At 24.5% G+C, this 17249-nt stretch overlaps 1 protein-coding gene across 1 annotated transcript in view; it reads left to right on the top strand.

Annotated features, from left to right (window-relative positions):
• Nucleotides 1–17249, top strand: part of LOC133615813 (uncharacterized) — an 89210-nt gene that overhangs the window by 52057 nt on the left and 19904 nt on the right. The gene's annotated exons all lie outside the window — the stretch shown is intronic.

The following is a 17249-nucleotide window of genomic DNA, read 5'->3' on the forward strand; positions in this document are numbered from 1 at the left end:
AAACACACAAAATATGTCCCAAAAATGTTTTTAAAGTAGAATATTTATGGTAATTTGAGCCTTAAATAGGTCAATAATTCATAACATTGATTTTGAGTCAATTATTATTTTTTGAGCAATAAGTAAAATAAAATCCACTAAAATGATTTGGGGATCTAAAAGGATCCACTCATAAAAGTATTACAAATAAGTATTTTTTGTAATACTTTTAACAATTTAATCTCTTGATCAACTTCACATGTATCTGTTATTATAAGAAAAATGATTTTGTTTTATGATTGTTTTGTCAAAGAAAACAAAATATGCAATATTTTCCCTCAAAAGTATTTCAGAGTGTAATATTTGATGTGAAGTAATTGGAGCCTTAAATATGACAATAATGCATAACAACATTGATTTTGATTCATTATTATTTTTTGAGCAATGAGTTAAAACAACTTTTTTATTGGGGATCTAATAGGGTTTCAGTCATAAAAGTGTTATAAATAAGTCATACATATTTTTTGAACAATTAAATCTCTTTATCAACTTCAGATCTATCCGTCGATTATACATTTTTATTGATTTTTTGTTTGTTTTATGCCCTTTTTGTCAAAGAAAACAACGTTTTTTCATAAGGCAAACACACAGAATATGTAATATTTTCCCTTAAAAATAGTAATATTTGATGTGAAGTCATTGGAGCCTTGATTGAATAAGTCAATAATTCATAACATTGATTTTGATTCATTATTATTTTTTGAGCAATTATTTAAAAAATAAAAATCCACTAAAATGATTGGGGCTCTAAAAGGTCATAAAAGTGTTAAATATGTCACTTTTTTTTTTACTTTCAACAATTAAATCTCTAGATCAACTTTAGATTTATCTGTCAATTATACATTTTTATTGTTTTTGATGGTGTTTTTTTTTGTTTGTTTTATGCCTTTTTTATATGGCAAAAGCACAAAATACGCAATAGTTTCCCCAAAACATATTTCAAAGTGTAATTTTTGATGTGAAGTAATTGGAGCCTTAAAAAGGCCAATAATTCATAACACTGATTTTGATTCATTATTATTTTTTGAGCAATAAGTAAAATAAAATCCACTAAAATGATTTGGGGATCTAAAAGGATCCACTCATAAAAGTATTACAAATAAGTATTTTTTTTAAATACTTTTAACAATTTAATCTCTTGATCAACTTCACATGTATCTGTTATTATAAGAAAAATGATTTTGTTTTATGAATTTTTTGTCAAAGAAAAAATTATTTTATATGGCAAAAATACAAAATATGCAATATTTTCCCTCAAAAGTATTTCAGAGTGTAATATTTGATGCGAAGTAATTGGAGCCTTAAATATGACAATAATGCATAACAACATTGATTTTGATTCATTATTATTTTTTGAGCAATGAGTTAAAACAACTTTTTTATTGGGGATCTAATAGGGTTTCAGTCATAAAAGTGTTATAAATAAGTCATACATATTGTTTGAACAATTAAATCTCTTTATCAACTTCAGATCTATCCGTCGATTATACATTTTTATTGATTTTTTGTTTGTTTTATGCCCTTTTTGTCAAAGAAAACAACGTTTTTTGCATAAGGCAAACACACAGAATATGTAATATTTTCCCTTAAAAATAGTAATATTTGATGTGAAGTCATTGGAGCCTTGATTGAATAAGTCAATAATTCATAACATTGATTTTGATTCATTATTATTTTTTTGAGCAATTATTTAAAAAATAAAATCCACTAAAATGATTTGGGGATCTAAAAGGATCCACTCATAAAAGTATTACAAATAAGTATTTTTTTAAATACTTTTAACAATTTAATCTCTTGATCAACTTCACATGTATCTGTTATTATAAGAAAAATTATTTTGTTTTATGAATTTTTTTGTCAAAGAAAAAATTATTTTATATGGCAAAAACACAAAATATGCAATATTTTCCCTCAAAAGTATTTCAGAGTGTAATATTTGATGCGAAGTAATTGGAGCCTTAAATATGACAATAATACATAACAACATTGATTTTGATTCATTATTATTTTTTGAGCAATGAGTTAAAACAACTTTTTTATTGGGGATCTAATAGGGTTTCAGTCATAAAAGTGTTATAAATAAGTCATACATATTTTTTGAACAATTAAATCTCTTTATCAACTTCAGATCTATCTGTCGATTATACATTTTTATTGATTTTTTGTTTGTTTTATGCCCTTTTTGTCAAAGAAAACAACGTTTTTTCATAAGGCAAACACACAGAATATGTAATATTTTCCCTTAAAAATTAGTAATATTTGATGTGAAGTCATTGGAGCCTTGATTGAATAAGTCAATAATTCATAACATTGATTTTGATTCATTATTATTTTTTGAGCAATTATTTAAAAAATAAAAATCCACTAAAATGATTGGGGCTCTAGAAGGTCATAAAAGTGTTAAATATGTCACTTTTTTTTGTTTACTTTCAACAATTAAATCTCTAGATCAACTTTAGATTTATCTGTCAATTATACATTTTTATTGTTTTTGATGGTGCGTTTTTTTGTTTGTTTGTTTTATGCCTTTTTTATATGGCAAAAGCACAAAATACGCAATAGTTTCCCCAAAACATATTTCAAAGTGTAATTTTTGATGTGAAGTAATTGGAGCCTTAAAAAGGCCAATAATTCATAACACTGATTTTGATTCATTATTATTTTTTGAGCAATAAGTAAAATAAAATCCACTAAAATGATTTGGGGATCTAAAAGGATCCACTCATAAAAGTATTACAAATAAGTAATTCTTTTTTTTTAATACTTTTAACAATTTAATCTCTTGATCAACTTCACATGTATCTGTTATTATAAGAAAAATGATTTTGTTTTATGAATTTTTTGTCAAAGAAAAAATTATTTTAAATGGCAAAAACACAAAATATGCAATATTTTCCCTCAAAAGTATTTCAGAGTGTAATATTTGATGTGAAGTAATTGGAGCCTTAAATATGACAATAATTCATAACAACATTGATTTTGATTCATTATTATTTTTTGAGCAATGAGTTAAAACAACTTTTTTATTGGGGATCTTATAGGGTTTCAGTCATAAAAGTGTTATAAATAAGTCATACATATTTTTTGAACAATTAAATCTCTTTATCAACTTCAGATCTATCCGTCGATTATACATTTTTATTGATTTTTTGTTTGTTTTATGCCCTTTTTGTCAAAGAAAACAACGTTTTTTCATAAGGCAAACACACAGAATATGTAATATTTTCCCTTAAAAATAGTAATATTTGATGTGAAGTCATTGGAGCCTTGATTGAATAAGTCAATAATTCATAACATTGATTTTGATTCATTATTATTTTTTGAGCAATTATTTGAAAAATAAAATCCACTAAAATGATTGGGGCTCTAGAAGGTCATAAAAGTGTTAAATATGTCACTTTTTTTTTTTTACTTTCAACAATTAAATCTCTAGATCAACTTTAGATTTATCTGTCAATTATGCATTTTTATTGTTTTTGATGGTGTGTTTTTTTTGTTTGTTTTATGCCTTTTTTATATGGCAAAAGCACAAAATACGCAATAGTTTCCCCAAAACATATTTCAAAGTGTAATTTTTGATGTGAAGTAATTGGAGCCTTAAAAAGGCCAATAATTCATAACACTGATTTTGATTCATTATTATTTTTTGAGCAATAAGTAAAATAAAATCCACTAAAATGATTTGGGGATCTAAAAGGATCCACTCATAAAAGTATTACAAATAAGTAATTCTTTTTTTAAATACTTTTAACAATTTAATCTCTTGATCAACTTCACATGTATCTGTTATTATAAGAAAAATGATTTTGTTTTATGAATTTTTTGTCAAAGAAAAAATTATTTGATATGGCAAAAACACAAAATATGCAATATTTTCCCTCAAAAGTATTTCAGAGTGTAATATTTGATGCGAAGTAATTGGAGCCTTAAATATGACAATAATGCATAACAACATTGATTTTGATTCATTATTATTTTTTGAGCAATGAGTTAAAACAACTTTTTTATTGGGGATCTAATAGGGTTTCAGTCATAAAAGTGTTATAAATAAGTCATACATATTTTTTGAACAATTAAATCTCTTTATCAACTTCAGATCTATCTGTCGATTATACATTTTTATTGATTTTTTGTTTGTTTTATGCCCTTTTTGTCAAAGAAAACAACGTTTTTTGCATAAGGCAAACACACAGAATATGTAATATTTTCCCTTAAAAATAGTAATATTTGATGTGAAGTCATTGGAGCCTTGATTGAATAAGTCAATAATTCATAACATTGATTTTGATTCATTATTATTTTTTTGAGCAATTATTTAAAAAATAAAATCCACTAAAATGATTGGGGCTCTAGAAGGTCATAAAAGTGTTAAATATGTCACTTTTTTTTTTAACTTTCAACAATTAAATCTCTAGATCAACTTTAGATTTATCTGTCAATTATACATTTTTATTGTTTTTGATGGTGTTTTTTTTTTATTGTTTTATGCCTTTTTTTATATGGCAAAAGCACAAAATACGCAATAGTTTCCCCAAAACATATTTCAAAGTGTAATTTTTGATGTGAAGTAATTGGAGCCTTAAAAAGGCCAATAATTCATAACACTGATTTTGATTCATTATTATTTTTGGAGCAATAAGTAAAATAAAATCCACTGAAATGATTTGGGGATCTAAAAGGATCCACTCATAAAAGTATTACAAATAAGTAATTCTTTTTTAAAATACTTTTAACAATTTAATCTCTTGATCAACTTCACATGTATCTGTTATTATAAGAAAAATGATTTTGTTTTATGACTTTTTTGTCAAAGAAAAAATTATTTTAAATGGCAAAAACACAAAATATGCAATATTTTCCCTCAAAAGTATTTCAGAGTGTAATATTTGATGTGAAGTAATTGGAGCCTTAAATATGACAATAATTCATAACAACATTGATTTTGATTCATTATTATTTTTTGAGCAATGAGTTAAAACAACTTTTTTATTGGGGATCTAATAGGGTTTCAGTCATAAAAGTCTTATAAATAAGTCATACATATTTTTTGAACAATTAAATCTCTTTATCAACTTCAGATCTATCCGTCGATTATACATTTTTATTGATTTTTTGTTTGTTTTATGCCCTTTTTGTCAAAGAAAACAACGTTTTTTTCATAAGGCAAACACACAGAATATGTAATATTTTCCCTTAAAAATTAGTAATATTTGATGTGAAGTCATTGGAGCCTTGATTGAATAAGTCAATAATTCATAACATTGATTTTGATTCATTATTATTTTTTGAGCAATTATTTAAAAAATAAAAATCCACTAAAATGATTGGGGCTCTAGAAGGTCATAAAAGTGTTAAATATGTCACTTTTTTTTTTTAACTTTCAACAATTAAATCTCTAGATCAACTTTAGATTTATCTGTCAATTATACATTTTTATTGTTTTTGATGGTGTGTTTTTTTTTTTTTTTTATGCCTTTTTTATATGGCAAAAGCACAAAATACGCAATAGTTTCCCCAAAACATATTTCAAAGTGTAATTTTTGATGTGAAGTAATTGGAGCCTTAAAAAGGCCAATAATTCATAACATTGATTTTGATTCATTATTATTTTTTGAGCAATAAGAAAAATAAAATCCACTAAAATGATTTGGGGATCTAAAAGGATCCACTCATAAAAGTATTACAAATAAGTATTTTTTTTTAATACTTTTAACAATTTAATCTCTTGATCAACTTCACATGTATCTGTTATTATAAGAAAAATGATTTTGTTTTATGAATTTTTTGTCAAAGAAAAAATTATTTTATATGGCAAAAATACAAAATATGCAATATTTTCCCTCAAAAGTATTTCAGAGTGTAATATTTGATGTGAAGTAATTGGAGCCTTAAATATGACAATAATTCATAACAACATTGATTTTGATTCATTATTATTTTTTGAGCAATGAGTTAAAACAACTTTTTTATTGGGGATCTAATAGGGTTTCAGTCATAAAAGTGTTATAAATAAGTCATACATATTTTTTGAACAATTAAATCTCTTTATCAACTTCAGATCTATCCGTCGATTATACATTTTTATTGATTTTTTGTTTGTTTTATGCCCTTTTTGTCAAAGAAAACAACGTTTTTTCATAAGGCAAACACACAGAATATGTAATATTTTCCCTTAAAAATAGTAATATTTGATGTGAAGTCATTGGAGCCTTGATTGAATAAGTCAATAATTCATAACATTGATTTTGATTCATTATTATTTTTTGAGCAATTATTTGAAAAATAAAATCCATTAAAATGATTGGGGCTCTAGAAGGTCATAAAAGTGTTAAATATGTCACTTTTTTTTTTTTACTTTCAACAAGTAAATCTCTAGATCAACTTTAGATTTATCTGTCAATTATACATTTTTATTGTTTTTGATGGTGTTTTTTTTGTTTTTTTTTATGCCTTTTTTATATGGCAAAAGCACAAAATATGCAATAGTTTCAACAAAACATATTTCAAAGTGTAATTTTTGATGTGAAGTAATTGGAGCCTTAAAAAGGCCAATAATTCATAACACTGATTTTGATTCATTATTATTTTTTGAGCAATAAGTAAAATAAAATCCACTAAAATGATTTGGGGATCTAAAAGGATCCACTCATAAAAGTATTACAAATAAGTATTTTTTTTAATACTTTTAACAATTTAATCTCTTGATCAACTTCACATGTATCTGTTATTATAAGAAAAATGATTTTGTTTTATGATTGTTTTGTCAAAGAAAACAAAATATGCAATATTTTACCTCAAAAGTATTTCAGAGTGTAATATTTGATGCGAAGTAATTGGAGCCTTAAATATGACAATAATGCATAACAACATTGATTTTGATTCATTATTATTTTTTGAGCAATGAGTTAAAACAACTTTTTTATTGGGGATCTAATAGGGTTTCAGTCATAAAAGTGTTATAAATAAGTCATACATATTTTTTGAACAATTAAATCTCTTTATCAACTTCAGATCTATCTGTCGATTATACATTTTTATTGATTTTTTGTTTGTTTTATGCCCTTTTTGTCAAAGAAAACAACGTTTTTTCATAAGGCAAACACACAGAATATGTAATATTTTCCCTTAAAAATAGTAATATTTGATGTGAAGTCATTGGAGCCTTGATGAATAAGTCAATAATTCATAACATTGATTTTGATCCATTATTATTTTTTGAGCAATTATTTGAAAAATAAAATCCACTAAAATGATTGGGGCTCTAGAAGGTCATAAAAGTGTTAAATATGTCACTTTTTTTTGGTTTACTTTCAACAATTAAATCTCTAGATCAACTTTAGATTTATCTGTCAATTATACATTTTTATTGTTTTTGATGGTGTGTTTTTTTTGTTTGTTTTATGCCTTTTTTATATGGCAAAAGCACAAAATACGCAATAGTTTCAACAAAACATATTTCAAAGTGTAATTTTTGATGTGAAGTAATTGGAGCCTTAAAAAGGCCAATAATTCATAACACTGATTTTGATTCATTATTATTTTTTGAGCAATAAGTAAAATAAAATCCACTAAAATGATTTGGGGATCTAAAAGGATCCACTCATAAAAGTATTACAAATAAGTAATTCTTTTAAAAAAAATAATTTTAACAATTTAATCTCTTGATCAACTTCACATGTATCTGTTATTATAAGAAAAATGATTTTGTTTTATGAATTTTTTTGTCAAAGAAAAAATTATTTTATATGGCAAAAACACAAAATATGCAATATTTTCCCTCAAAAGTATTTCAGAGTGTAATATTTGATGTGAAGTACTTGGAGCCTTAAATGTGACAATAATTCATAACAACATTGATTTTGATTCATTATTATTTTTTGAGCAATGAGTTAAAACAACTTTTTTATTGGGGATCTAATAGGGTTTCAGTCATAAAAGTGTTATAAATAAGTCATACATATTTTTTGAACAATTAAATCTCTTTATCAACTTCAGATCTATCTGTCGATTATACATTTTTATTGATTTTTTGTTTGTTTTATGCCCTTTTTGTCAAAGAAAACAACGTTTTTTCATAAGGCAAACACACAGAATATGTAATATTTTCCCTTAAAAATTAGTAATATTTGATGTGAAGTCATTGGAGCCTTGATTGAATAAGTCAATAATTCATAACATTGATTTTGATTCATTATTATTTTTTGAGCAATTATTTAAAAAATAAAAATCCACTAAAATGATTGGGGCTCTAGAAGGTCATAAAAGTGTTAAATATGTCACTTTTTTTTTTTTTACTTTCAACAAATTAAATCTCCAGATCAACTTTAGATTTATCTGTCAATTATACATTTTTATTGTTTTTGATGGTGTGTTTTTTTTATTGTTTTATGCCTTTTTTTATATGGCAAAAGCACAAAATATGCAATAGTTTCCCCAAAACATATTTCAAAGTGTAATTTTTGATGTGAAGTAATTGGAGCCTTAAAAAGGCCAATAATTCATAACACTGATTTTGATTCATTATTATTTTTTGAGCAATAAGTAAAATAAAATCCACTAAAATGATTTGGGGATCTAAAAGGATCCACTCATAAAAGTATTACAAATAAGTAATTCTTTTTTTTAAATACTTTTAACAATTTAATCTCTTGATCAACTTCACATGTATCTGTTATTATAAGAAAAATTATTTTGTTTTATGAATTTTTTTGTCAAAGAAAAAATTATTTTATATGGCAAAAACACAAAATATGCAATATTTTCCCTCAAAAGTATTTCAGAGTGTAATATTTGATGCGAAGTAATTGGAGCCTTAAATATGACAATAATGCATAACAACATTGATTTTGATTCATTATTATTTTTTGAGCAATGAGTTAAAACAACTTTTTTATTGGGGATCTAATAGGGTTTCAGTCATAAAAGTGTTATAAATAAGTCATACATATTTTTTGAACAATTAAATCTCTTTATCAACTTCAGATCTATCTGTCGATTATACATTTTTATTGATTTTTTGTTTGTTTTATGCCCTTTTTGTCAAAGAAAACAACGTTTTTTCATAAGGCAAACACACAGAATATGTAATATTTTCCCTTAAAAATAGTAATATTTGATGTGAAGTCATTGGAGCCTTGATTGAATAAGTCAATAATTCATAACATTGATTTTGATTCATTATTTTTTTTTTGAGCAATTATTTAAAAAATAAAAATCCACTAAAATGATTGGGGCTCTAGAAGGTCATAAAAGTGTTAAATATGTCACTTTTTTTTGTTTACTTTCAACAATTAAATCTCTAGATCAACTTTAGGTTTATCTGTCAATTATACATTTTTATTGTTTTTGATGGTGTGTTTTTTTTTATTGTTTTATGCCTTTTTTTATATGGCAAAAGCACAAAATACGCAATAGTTTCCCCAAAACATATTTCAAAGTGTAATTTTTGATGTGAAGTAATTGGAGCCTTAAAAAGGCCAATAATTCATAACACTGATTTTGATTCATTATTATTTTTTGAGCAATAAGTAAAATAAAATCCACTAAAATGATTTGGGGATCTAAAAGGATCCACTCATAAAAGTATTACAAATAAGTAATTCTTTTTTTTTTTAAATACTTTTAACAATTTAATCTCTTGATCAACTTCACATGTATCTGTTATTATAAGAAAAATTATTTTGTTTTATGAATTTTTTTGTCAAAGAAAAAATTATTTTATATGGCAAAAATACAAAATATGCAATATTTTTCCTCAAAAGTATTTCAGAGTGTAATATTTGATGTGAAGTAATTGGAGCCTTAAATATGACAATAATTCATAACAACATTGATTTTGATTCATTATTATTTTTTGAGCAATGAGTTAAAACAACTTTTTTATTGGGGATCTAATAGGGTTTCAGTCATAAAAGTGTTATAAATAAGTCATACATATTTTTTGAACAATTAAATCTCTTTATCAACTTCAGATCTATCTGTCGATTATACATTTTTATTGATTTTTTGTTTGTTTTATGCCCTTTTTGTCAAAGAAAACAACGTTTTTTCATAAGGCAAACACACAAAATATGTAATATTTTCCCTTAAAAATTAGTAATATTTGATGTGAAGTCATTGGAGCCTTGATTGAATAAGTCAATAATTCATAACATTGATTTTGATTCATTATTATTTTTTTGAGCAATTATTTAAAAAATAAAAATCCACTAAAATGATTGGGGCTCTAGAAGGTCATAAAAGTGTTAAATATGTCACTTTTTTTTTTTACTTTCAACAATTAAATCTCTAGATCAACTTTAGATTTATCTGTCAATTATACATTTTTATTGTTTTTGATGGTGTTTTTTTTTTGTTTGTTTTATGCCTTTTTTATATGGCAAAAGCACAAAATACGCAATAGTTTCAACAAAACATATTTCAAAGTGTAATTTTTGATGTGAAGTAATTGGAGCCTTAAAAAGGCCAATAATTCATAACACTGATTTTGATTCATTATTATTTTTTGAGCAATAAGTAAAATAAAATCCACTAAAATGATTTGGGGATCTAAAAGGATCCACTCATAAAAGTATTACAAATAAGTATATTTTTTAATACTTTTAACAATTTAATCTCTTGATCAACTTCACATGTATCTGTTATTATAAGAAAAATGATTTTGTTTTATGAATTTTTTGTCAAAGAAAAAATTATTTTATATGGCAAAAATACAAAATATGCAATATTTTCCCTCAAAAGTATTTCAGAGTGTAATATTTGATGTGAAGTAATTGGAGCCTTAAATATGACAATAATTCATAACAACATTGATTTTGATTCATTATTATTTTTTGAGCAATGAGTTAAAACAACTTTTTTATTGGGGATCTAATAGGGTTTCAGTCATAAAAGTGTTATAAATAAGTCATACATATTTTTTGAACAATTAAATCTCTTTATCAACTTCAGATCTATCCGTCGATTATACATTTTTATTGATTTTTTGTTTGTTTTATGCCCTTTTTGTCAAAGAAAACAACGTTTTTTCATAAGGCAAACACACAGAATATGTAATATTTTCCCTTAAAAATTAGTAATATTTGATGTGAAGTCATTGGAGCCTTGATTGAATAAGTCGATAATTCATAACATTGATTTTGATTCATTATTATTTTTTGAGCAATTATTTAAAAAATAAAAATCCACTAAAATGATTGGGGCTCTAGAAGGTCATAAAAGTGTTAAATATGTCACTTTTTTTTTTTTTTTACTTTCATCAATTAAATCTCTAGATCAACTTTAGATTTATCTGTCAATTATACATTTTTATTGTTTTTGATGGTCTGTTTTTTTTTTTTTTTTATGCCTTTTTTATATGGCAAAAGCACAAAATATGCAATAGTTTCCCCAAAACATATTTCAAAGTGTAATTTTTGATGTGAAGTAATTGGAGCCTTAAAAAGGCCAATAATTCATAACACTGATTTTGATTCATTATTATTTTTTGAGCAATAAGTAAAATAAAATCCACTAAAATGATTTGGGGATCTAAAAGGATCCACTCATAAAAGTATTACAAATAAGTAATTCTTTTTTTTAAATACTTTTAACAATTTAATCTCTTGATCAACTTCACATGTATCTGTTATTATAAGAAAAATGATTTTGTTTTATGACTTTTTTGTCAAAGAAAAAATTATTTGATATGGCAAAAACACAAAATATGCAATATTTTCCCTCAAAAGTATTTCAGAGTGTAATATTTGATGCGAAGTAATTGGAGCCTTAAATATGACAATAATTCATAACAACATTGATTTTGATTCATTATTATTTTTTGAGCAATGAGTTAAAACAACTTTTTTATTGGGGATCTAATAGGGTTTCAGTCATAAAAGTGTTATAAATAAGTCATACATATTTTTTGAACAAATAAATCTCTTTATCAACTTCAGATCTATCTGTCGATTATACATTTTTATTGATTTTTTGTTTGTTTTATGCCCTTTTTGTCAAAGAAAACAAGGTTTTTTTCATAAGGCAAACACACAGAATATGTAATATTTTCCCTTAAAAATAGTAATATTTGATGTGAAGTCATTGGAGCCTTGATTGAATAAGTCAATAATTCATAACATTGATTTTGATTCATTATTATTTTTTGAGCAATTATTTAAAAAATAAAATCCACTAAAATGATTGGGGCTCTAGAAGGTCATAAAAGTGTTAAATATGTCACTTTTTTTTTGTTTACTTTCAACAATTAAATCTCTAGATCAACTTTAGATTTATCTGTCAATTATACATTTTTATTGTTTTTGATGGTGTTTTTTTGTTTTGTTGTTTTATGCCTTTTTTATATGGCAAAAGCACAAAATACGCAATAGTTTCCCCAAAACATATTTCAAAGTGTAATTTTTGATGTGAAGTAATTGGAGCCTTAAAAAGGTCAATAATTCATGACACTGATTTTGATTCATTATTATTTTTGGAGCAATAAGTAAAATAAAATCCACTAAAATGATTTGGGGATCTAAAAGGATCCACTCATAAAAGTATTACAAATAAGTAATTCTTTTTTTTTAATACTTTTAACAATTTAATCTCTTGATCAACTTCACATGTATCTGTTATTATAAGAAAAATGATTTTGTTTTATGAATTTTTTGTCAAAGAAAAAATTATTTTATATGGCAAAAATACAAAATATGCAATATTTTCCCTCAAAAGTATTTCAGAGTGTAATATTTGATGTGAAGTAATTGGATCCTTAAATATGACAATAATTCATAACAACATTGATTTTGATTCATTATTATTTTTTGAGCAATGAGTTAAAACAACTTTTTTGGGGGGGATCTAATAGGGTTTCAGTCATAAAAGTGTTATAAATAAGTCATACATATTTTTTGAACAATTAAATCTCTTTATCAACTTCAGATCTATCTGTCGATTATACATTTTTATTGATTTTTTGTTTGTTTTATGCCCTTTTTGTCAAAGAAAACAACGTTTTTTCATAAGGCAAACACACAGAATATGTAATATTTTCCCTTAAAAATTAGTAATATTTGATGTGAAGTCATTGGAGCCTTGATTGAATAAGTCAATAATTCATAACATTGATTTTGATTCATTATTATTTTTTTGAGCAATTATTTAAAAAATAAAATCCACTAAAATGATTGGGGCTCTAGAAGGTCATAAAAGTGTTAAATATGTCACTTTTTTTTGTTTACTTTCAACAATTAAATCTCTAGATCAACTTTAGATTTATCTGTCAATTATACATTTTTATTGTTTTTGATGGTGTGTTTTTTTTTGTTGTTTTATGCCTTTTTTATATGGCAAAAGCACAAAATACGCAATAGTTTCCCCAAAACATATTTCAAAGTGTAATTTTTGATGTGAAGTAATTGGAGCCTTAAAAAGGCCAATAATTCATAACACTGATTTTGATTCATTATTATTTTTTGAGCAATAAGTAAAATAAAATCCACTAAAATGATTTGGGGATCTAAAAGGATCCACTCATAAAAGTATTACAAATAAGTAATTCTTTTTTTTTAATACATTTAACAATTTAATCTCTTGATCAACTTCACATGTATCTGTTATTATAAGAAAAATTATTTTGTTTTATGAATTTTTTTGTCAAAGAAAAAATTATTTTATATTGCAAAAACACAAAATATGCAATATTTTCCCTCAAAAGTATTTAAGAGTGTAATATTTGATGTGAAGTAATTGGAGCCTTAAATATGACAATAATTCATAACAACATTGATTTTGATTCATTATTATTTTTTGGGGGGATCTAATAGGGTTTCAGTCATAAAAGTGTTATAAATAAGTCATACATATTGTTTTAACTTTCAACAATTAAATCTCTTTATCAACTTCAGATCTATCTGTCGATTATACATTTTTATTGTTTTTGATTGTGATTTTTTTGTTTGTTTTATGCCCTTTTTGTCAAAGAAAACAACGTTTTTTTCATAAGGCAAACACACAGAATATGTAATATTTTCCCTTAAAAATAGTAATATTTGATGTGAAGTCATTGGAGCCTTGATTGAATAAGTCAATAATTCATAACATTGATTTTGATTCATTATTATTTTTTGAGCAATTATTTAAAAAATAAAAATCCACTAAAATGATTGGGGCTCTAGAAGGTCATAAAAGTGTTAAATATGTCACTTTTTTTTGTTTACTTTCAACAATTAAATCTCTAGATCAACTTTAGGTTTATCTGTCAATTATACATTTTTATTGTTTTTGATGGTGTGTTTTTTTTTGTTGTTTTATGCCTTTTTTATATGGCAAAAGCACAAAATACGCAATAGTTTCCCCAAAACATATTTCAAAGTGTAATTTTTGATGTGAAGTAATTGGAGCCTTAAAAAGGCCAATAATTCATAACACTGATTTTGATTCATTATTATTTTTTGAGCAATAAGTAAAATAAAATCCACTAAAATGATTTGGGGATCTAAAAGGATCCATTCATAAAAGTATTACAAATAAGTATTTTTTTTAAATACTTTTAACAATTTAATCTCTTGATCAACTTCACATGTATCTGTTATTATAAGAAAAATGATTTTGTTTTATGAATTTTTTGTCAAAGAAAAAATTATTTTATATGGCAAAAACACAAAATATGCAATATTTTCCCTCAAAAGTATTTCAGAGTGTAATATTTGATGTGAAGTAATTGGAGCCTTAAATATGACAATAATTCATAACAACATTGATTTTGATTCATTATTATTTTTTGAGCAATGAGTTAAAACAACTTTTTTATTGGGGATCTAATAGGGTTTCAGTCATAAAAGTGTTATAAATAAGTCATACATATTTTTTGAACAATTAAATCTCTTTATCAACTTCAGATCTATCTGTCGATTATACATTTTTATTGTTTTGATTGTGATTTTTTTGTTTGTTTTATGCCCTTTTTGTCAAAGAAAACAGCGTTTTTTTCATAAGGCAAACACACAGAATATGTAATATTTTCCCTTAAAAATTAGTAATATTTGATGTGAATTCATTGGAGACTTGATTGTATAAGTCAATAATTCGTAACATTGATTTTGATTCATTATTATTTTTTGAGCAATTATTTAAAAAATAAAATCCACTAAAATGATTTGGGGATCTAAAAGGATCCACTCATAAAAGTATTACAAATAAGTAATTCTTTTTTTTTTATACTTTTAACAATTTAATCTCTTGATCAACTTCACATGTATCTGTTATTATAAGAAAAATTATTTTGTTTTATGAATTTTTTTGTCAAAGAAAAAATTATTTTATATTGCAAAAACACAAAATATGCAATATTTTCCCTCAAAAGTATTTAAGAGTGTAATATTTGATGTGAAGTAATTGGAGCCTTAAATATGACAATAATTCATAACAACATTGATTTTGATTCATTATTATTTTTTGGGGGGATCTAATAGGGTTTCAGTCATAAAAGTGTTATAAATAAGTCATACATATTGTTTTAACTTTCAACAATTAAATCTCTTTATCAACTTCAGATCTATCTGTCGATTATACATTTTTATTGTTTTTGATTGTGATTTTTTTGTTTGTTTTATGCCCTTTTTGTCAAAGAAAACAATGTTTTTTCATAAGGCAAACACACAGAATATGTAATATTTTCCCTTAAAAATAGTAATATTTGATGTGAAGTCATTGGAGCCTTGATTGAATAAGTCAATAATTCATAACATTGATTTTGATTCATTATTGTTTTTTTGAGCAATTATTTAAAAAATAAAATCCGCTAAAATGATTGGGGCTCTAGAAGGTCATAAAAGTGTTAAATATGTCACTTTTTTTTTTTTTACTTTCAACAATTAAATCTCTAGATCAACTTTAGATTTATCTGTCAATTATACATTTTTATTGTTTTTGATGGTGTGTTTTTTGTTGTTGTTTTATGCCTTTTTTATATGGCAAAAGCACAAAATACGCAATAGTTTCCCCAAAACATATTTCAAAGTGTAATTTTTGATGTGAAATAATTGGAGCCTTAAAAAGGCCAATAATTCATAACACTGATTTTGATTCATTATTATTTTTTGAGCAATAAGTAAAATAAAATCCACTAAAATGATTTGGGGATCTAAAAGGATCCATTCATAAAAGTATTACAAATAAGTATTTTTTTTTAATACTTTTAACAATTTAATCTCTTGATCAACTTCACATGTATCTGTTATTATAAGAAAAATGATTTTGTTTTATGAATTTTTTTGTCAAAGAAAAAATTATTTTATATGGCAAAAACACAAAATATGCAATATTTTCCCTCAAAAGTATTTCAGAGTGTAATATTTGATGTGAAGTCATTGGAGCCTTAAATATGACAATAATTCATAACAACATTGATTTTGATTCATTATTATTTTTTGAGCAATGAGTTAAAACAACTTTTTTATTGGGGATCTAATAGGGTTTCAGTCATAAAAGTCTTATAAATAAGTCATACATATTTTTTGAACAATTAAATCTCTTTATCAACTTCAGATCTATCTGTCGATTATACATTTTTATTGATTTTTTGTTTGTTTTATGCCCTTTTTGTCAAAGAAAACAACGTTTTTTTCATAAGGCAAACACACAGAATATGTAATATTTTCCCTTAAAATTAGTAATATTTGATGTGAAGTCATTGGAGCCTTGATTGAATAAGTCAATAATTCATAACATTGATTTTGATTCATTATTATTTTTTGAGCAATTATTTAAAAAATAAAATCCACTAAAATGATTGGGGCTCTAGAAGGTCATAAAAGTGTTAAATATGTCACTTTTTTTTTTTTTACTTTCAACAATTAAATCTCTAGATCAACTTTAGATTTATCTGTCAATTATACATTTTTATTGTTTTTGATGGTGTGTTTTTTCTTTTGTTTTATGCCTTTTTTATATGGCAAAAGCACAAAATACGCAATAGTTTCCCCCAAAACATATTTCAAAGTGTAATTTTTGATGTGAAGTAATTGGAGCCTTAAAAAGGCCAATAATTCATAACACTGATTTTGATTCATTATTATTTTTGAACAATGACCGTTTTAAAGGAAAAAACATCCTGCATGGCAGCTTTGCAACTATTTATTGTAACATTTCACCTGGTATTTGTATTTTTTTAAGTAGTATTATTTTATTTATTTAGACACCTCTGGTTTAGTGCCAGGCCAAAATAGGAT

This window comes from Nerophis lumbriciformis, linkage group LG15 (assembly GCF_033978685.3).
Source record: "Nerophis lumbriciformis linkage group LG15, RoL_Nlum_v2.1, whole genome shotgun sequence".
NCBI lineage: Eukaryota > Metazoa > Chordata > Actinopteri > Syngnathiformes > Syngnathidae > Nerophis > Nerophis lumbriciformis.